We start from the raw sequence: 6,000 nt of genomic DNA on the forward strand, positions 1-6,000 counted from the left end.
GGAACACCAAAGGGCATGGAAGCAGTATCTTACACAAAAATAACACAACTCACTTCACATTAAAGAATCACCCCAAAAATTGCTGTCAAAAGCACTTTATTTCTGTAACTGCTTTAGGTTACACAGTAGGAAGGCACCACAGAGCAGGAAAGCAGTGTACTACACAAAAATAACACAACTCACTTCACATCAGAGAATCACACAAACACAATTGCTGTCAAAAACGGTGAAGTGGGTTGTATTATTTTTTGTAGTACATTGCTATCATGCCCTGTTCTGCCCTCCTACTGTGTAACCTAAAGCTGTTCAAGAAATAAAGTGTTTTTGCCAGGAATTGTGTTTTTGTGATTCTCTGATGTTAAGTGAGTTGTGTTATTTTTGTGTAAGATAGTGCTGCCATGCCCTTTGGTGTTCCCCCCTGCTGTGTAACCTAAAGCTGTTCAAGAAATAAAGTGTTTTTGACAGGAATCATGCTTTGTGATTCTCTGATGTTAAGTGAGTTGTGTTATTTTTCTGTGTGGGGGACTGCTGGTGTAATGTGTCATAATGCTTTGCCTACTTGTACTTTGGAAGGGAGAAAAAAAATTTAAAACTTTTGTGTTGTTCTTGTTTTATTCTTTGTTGTGCAGTTGGTTCCCATCATAGGGAACAATGGGGCTGGCTGGCCAGCCATCTCTGTAGGTGGTGGGGGAATTTGAGGGAGGGTGTCTGTGGTTCAGGTGCTCTTTCACAGGGACCAGCTGGCACTCAGAAGTGTGCCCACCATTGTGGCACCCCTGGGCTGTGCAGAATTGCCCAGGGAAAGAGAGTTTAGAAGTTCCCAGCATAGGGAACAAAGGGAGAGGGCTGGCCTTTGCCAGCCTGTTCCAGGGGTTATGGGTGTGGGGCAGGTGGGGGTGGATTTGGGTCTGTGAGGGGCTAATGTGGGGATTTGGGTCTGTGTGTGGCAGCTGGGGGAGAATTGGGTTTGTGTGGGGCTGTAAGGGGTGGACTTTAGGGGCTGAGAGGACCTACTTGGGGAGGCCATGAAATGCCCCCCCAAGTGGGAGCAGTCTGAGCCTTGGTGGGGGGTGGAAGGAAGGGTGGGAGAAGGGCCCCTGAGGGTGAGGGGGCATTTTGCATGCAAAATGCCACCCCCTGGCAAAGGAAGCCTGCTTCTTCATTTTTCCCCATAGGAAATAATGAAGAAGATGAGTAGCAGCATGCTAACAATATGCTGCTCCTTCCCTTTCTTATGGGAGGATGGGGGGACCTGCTTTGGGGGGCCATAACATGGCCCCCCAAAGTCCAATCTGTCTGAAACTTGGGTGGTTGTTAGAGAAGGGTTAGAAGAAGGTCCCCACCAATTTTGGGCTTATTCGGTGGGAAAATGCCCTCCCCCCAGGCGTCCGGGAAGACGGAGGCATTTTCCCATTGAAAAGCCGAAAGAAAGCCGAAAGAATCCCGAAACATTTCGGCTTTTTTCTTTCGGCTACCCGAAACGTTTCGGCATTCCCCGAAACGTTTCGGCATTCCCCGAAAGAAGCCGAAACACTTTTGTTTCGGCATTCTGAATGCCGAAACGCACATCCCTACCCATGACTGGAATGATGGCCCCTGGGTGTGCCAGAAGGGCTCTGAGACTGGAATGACAGGCCCCTGACTGGAATGACGGGCCCTCGGTGTGCCAGAAGGGCTCTGGGACTGGAATGACAGGCCCCTGACTGTAATGACGGCGCCTGGGTGTGCCAGAAGGGCTCGTGGACTGGATTGACAGGCCCCATGCTGGAATGACGGCCCCTGGGTGTGCCAGAAGGGCTCTGGGACTGGAATGACAGGCCCCTGCCTGGAATGACGGCCCCTGGGTGTGCCAGAAGGGCGCGGGGACTGAAATTACAGGCCCCTGACTGGAATGAAGGGCCTTGGGTGTGCCAGAAGGGCTCGGGGACTGGAATGACTGGCCCCTGCCTGGAATGACGGGCCCTGGGTGTGCCAGAAGGGCTCGGGGACTGGAATGACAGGCCCCTGACTGGAGTGACGGCCCCTGGGTGGGCCAGAAGGGCTCTGGGACTGGAATGACAGGCCCCTGACTGGAATGAAGGGCCCTGGGTGTGACAGAAGGGCTCTGGGACTGGAGTAACAGGCCCCTGACTGGAATGACGGCCCATGGGTGCGATAAATTATGTCTTGGCTCCTTGCTAATGCTATTTCTTTAAACTTGAAAATATTTGCCGTATGGTACTCGTATCACGACAAGCTTTACTGTATAAACTCAACATTACCTCCACTGACTTATCAAAATCTGCACAAAAAAGTTAACTCATTCAGCCCCTACTCCTCATAAAGGAACTAATTCCAGTAGGAAACAACTGAGCAACAAAATGGAAAGCATTCCAGAGTCAAGAAATTGTTTTTTTCCCCATTTCCTTGCAAGCCGTATAAAAAAAAACCAATTTAATATGTCACTAGCAGTTTGTGCTACCCAGCAGTATTGAGGTTCGGGGGGGGGATTTTCTCTTGCTCCCAATAAAGACAGTCCCTTGATTTTGCACTTTTGTTCAACAGGCCCAAATGAGTTCACTTTCCACAGGGTCTCTCAGAGGCTGTACATATATCATGTTTTTTGATTTAGCATTTGGTATGAAAATTGCTTTCTTATTAATTTGAGTTCAATAGTTTTTGTTATCAACATTATATTGCCTTTTCAATGGGTGGTGGGTAGGGGGTGAAGTTTTGTTATTTTATACTAGAAACAGAGCCCGTTGTGCAAATAAATACAATGGGCTCTAGAAAGCTGGGGCTGCGGAGGGCTGGTGGGAAGTTGTGGTTAGAAAGGGCTGGCAGGTGGGGGGCATGGTGGGTCTGGGGAGAGGTGAGAAGCAGGAGGGGTCTGGGGAGGGATGGCAGGTACGGAGGCAATGGAGGTTTGGGGAGGGCTGAGAGGCAGGAGGGGTGTGGAGAGGAATGACAGGTAGGGAGGCAACGAGGTTTTGGGGAGGTCTGAGAGTCAGTTGGGGTGTGGAGAGGAAAGGCAGGTAGGGAGGCAATGGGTGTTTGGGAAGGGGTCAGAGGCAGGTGGGGTGTGGAAAGGAAATGCATGGAGGGAGGCAATGGGTGTTTGGGAAGGGGTCAGAGGCAGGTGGGGGTGGGGAGAGTAATGGCAGTTAGGGAGGCAATGGGGTTTTGGGGAGGGCTGAGAGCCAGGTGGGGTGTGGAGGGGAAAGGCAGGTAGGTAGGCAATGGGGTTTTGGGGAGGGCTGAGAGCCAGGTGAGGTGTGGAGGGGAAAGGCAGGTAGGGAGGCAATGGGGTTTTCGGGAGGGGTCAGAGGCAGGTGGGGTGTGGAAAGGAAAGGCAGGGAGGGAGGCAATGGGGGTTTGGATCGGAGAGCGGAGTGCCGTGGCTCCAGAGGCTTTGCAGGGCGGTGGCACTCCACTCACGCCGCCTTTCCCCGGGCCCAAGGAGAGTGGAAAACTGCTGCCCTGCGAGGCCCCAGGAACCGTGTGTACTGCTCTCCTCGAACCCGGGTTGAGACACCACAAGAGGAGCACCGCAGCCATGCAAGGCCCCGGGTCTTTGCAGAGTGGCGTGTCCGGCTCCGGCAGGGCTGACATGGCAGCGGGTGCTTTGCCCTCGTCCTGTCCCTGCCGAAAGCAGCGCGGCGCGGTTCTGGCAGGGGTCAGAGGGCAGCAGGCTTCTCTCCTGCCACGGCTCCCCTGAGGCTTTCTGACACGCCGCTCTTGCTGCCCTTCCTGCGCCACCGCGGGAAGGGCTGAGAGGGGCACCGCTGTGGTGCAAGGGCTGAGCAGAGTGCTGCTGCCGTGCAAAGCCCCGGATCTTTGCAGAGTGGCACACCTGGCTCCGGCAGGGCTGACGTGGCAGCGAGCACTTCGCCCTCGCCCTGTCACCCCATCCCTTCCAAAAGCGGTGCGGCTTGGCTCCAGCATGGATCAGAGGGTGGCGGGCTTCTCTCCCACCGTTGCTCCCCCAGGGCTTGCCGACGCGCCGCCCTTCCCGTGCCGCTGCCACCGCCCTCCGAACGGGCTGCGAAACCTGCGGCATCGAGCGGCACCCTCCAGAAGCAGCCTGCCTGGTGCACTTACTGGTGCATCGGAAACCTGCTAAGGGAATTATAAAGTAGGACTAGCAACAAAGCCCGTTGTGGGGGGAAAAAACCAACAGGCTCTAGAAAGGGCAGGGCAGGCGGGGCAGGCATTTCCTCTTCCGCCCTGTGCTGCGCCCCCTTCGCAGTCGCGCGGTGCCCGCTCGGAGTTCAACAAGGGGAGAATCTGCGCATGGATTTGGAGCGACGCGCGTTCTCGGCCTGGGGCAGCGCAGGCAGCAAGAGCTTCGAAGTGGGCGGGACAGGGTAACAGCCGGAACGAGACGGAACAGGCCGGAACGGGCACAAAAGAAATGCCAGTGCCACAAAAAAGAGGGGGATGTGTTAGAGTCACTCCAGAGCAATATTTTAGAAATGAAAACTCTGGACTGGCACCCTTTAATTAACCCATTCCATGCCAAAAAGCTCCCGGAACAGCACAAAACAGCCCAGAACGGGCACTAAAGAAATGCCAGTGCCACAAAAAACAGTGGGATGTGTTAGAGACACTCCAGAACAATATTTTAGAAATGAAAACTCCGGACTGTCCCGCTTTTATTAACCCGTTCCATGCCAAAAAGCTCCCGGAACAGCACAAAACAGCCCGGAACGGGCACTAACGAAATGCCAGTGCCTCAAAAAAACAGTGGGATGTGTTAGAGACACTCCAGAACAATATTTTAGAAATGAAAACTCTGGACTGCCCCGCTTTTATTAACCCTTTCCATGCCAAAAAACTCCCGGAACAGCACAAGACAGCCCGGAACGGGCACTAAAGAAAGGCCAGTGCCACAAAAAAGAGGGGGATGTGTTAGAGACACTCCAGAGCAATATTTTAGAAATGAAAACTCTGGACTGGCACCCTTTAATTAACCCATTCCATGCCAAAAAGCTCCCAGAACAGCACAAAACAGCCCGGAATGGGCACTAAAGAAATGCCAGTGCCACAAAAAACAGTGGGATGTGTTAGAGACACTCCAGAGCAATATTTTAGAAATGAAAACTTTGGACTGGCACCCTTCAATTAACCCTTTCCATGACAAAAAGCTCCCGGAACAGCACAAAACAGCCCGGAACGGGCACTAAAGAAATGCCAGTGCCACAAAAAACAGTGGGATGTGTTAGAGACACTCCAGAACAATATTTTAGAAATGAAAACTCTGGACTGCCCCGCTTTTATTAACCCGTTCCATGCCAAAAAGCTCCCGGAACAGCACAAAACAGCCCGGAACGGGCAGTAAAGAAATGCCAGTGCCACAAAAAACAGTGGGATGTGTTAGAGCCATTCCAGAACAATATTTTAGAAATGAAAACTCTGGACTGGCACCCTTCAATTAACCCGTTCCATGCTAAAAAGCCCGGAACGGCACTAAACAGCCTGGAACGGGCACTAAAGATAGGCCAGTGCCACAAAAAAGAGGGGGATGTGTTAGAGACACTCCAGAACAATATTTTAGAAATGAAAACTCTGGACTGGCACCCTTTAATTAACCCATTCCATGCCAAAAAGCTCCCGGAACAGCACAAAACAGCCCGGAACGGGCACTAAAGAAACGCCAGTGCCACAAAAAACAGTGGCATGTGTTAGAGACACTCCAGAACATCATCTTCAAGGCCTGTCCATTATCTTCAAGGCCTCCTGGAGGACTGGGGATGTGCCACAAGATTGGAGAAGAGCGAATGTTATCCCAATCTTTAAGAAAGGGAGGAAGGATGACCCGGGAAACTACAGGCCAGTCAGTCTGACTTCTGTTGCTGGGAAGATATTAGAACAGATTTTAAAGGGATCAATCTGTAAGCATCTGAAGGACCGCTCAGTGATCCGGGGAAGTCAGCATGGTTTTGTTCCTAACAGATCCTGCCAGACCAACCTGGTTTCCTTCTTTGATCGAGTGACCAGCTTGCTGGATCGGGGGAACTC

The sequence above is a fragment of the Eublepharis macularius genome, chromosome 18, assembly GCF_028583425.1.
Source record: "Eublepharis macularius isolate TG4126 chromosome 18, MPM_Emac_v1.0, whole genome shotgun sequence".
NCBI classification, from domain to species: Eukaryota; Metazoa; Chordata; class Lepidosauria; order Squamata; family Eublepharidae; genus Eublepharis; species Eublepharis macularius.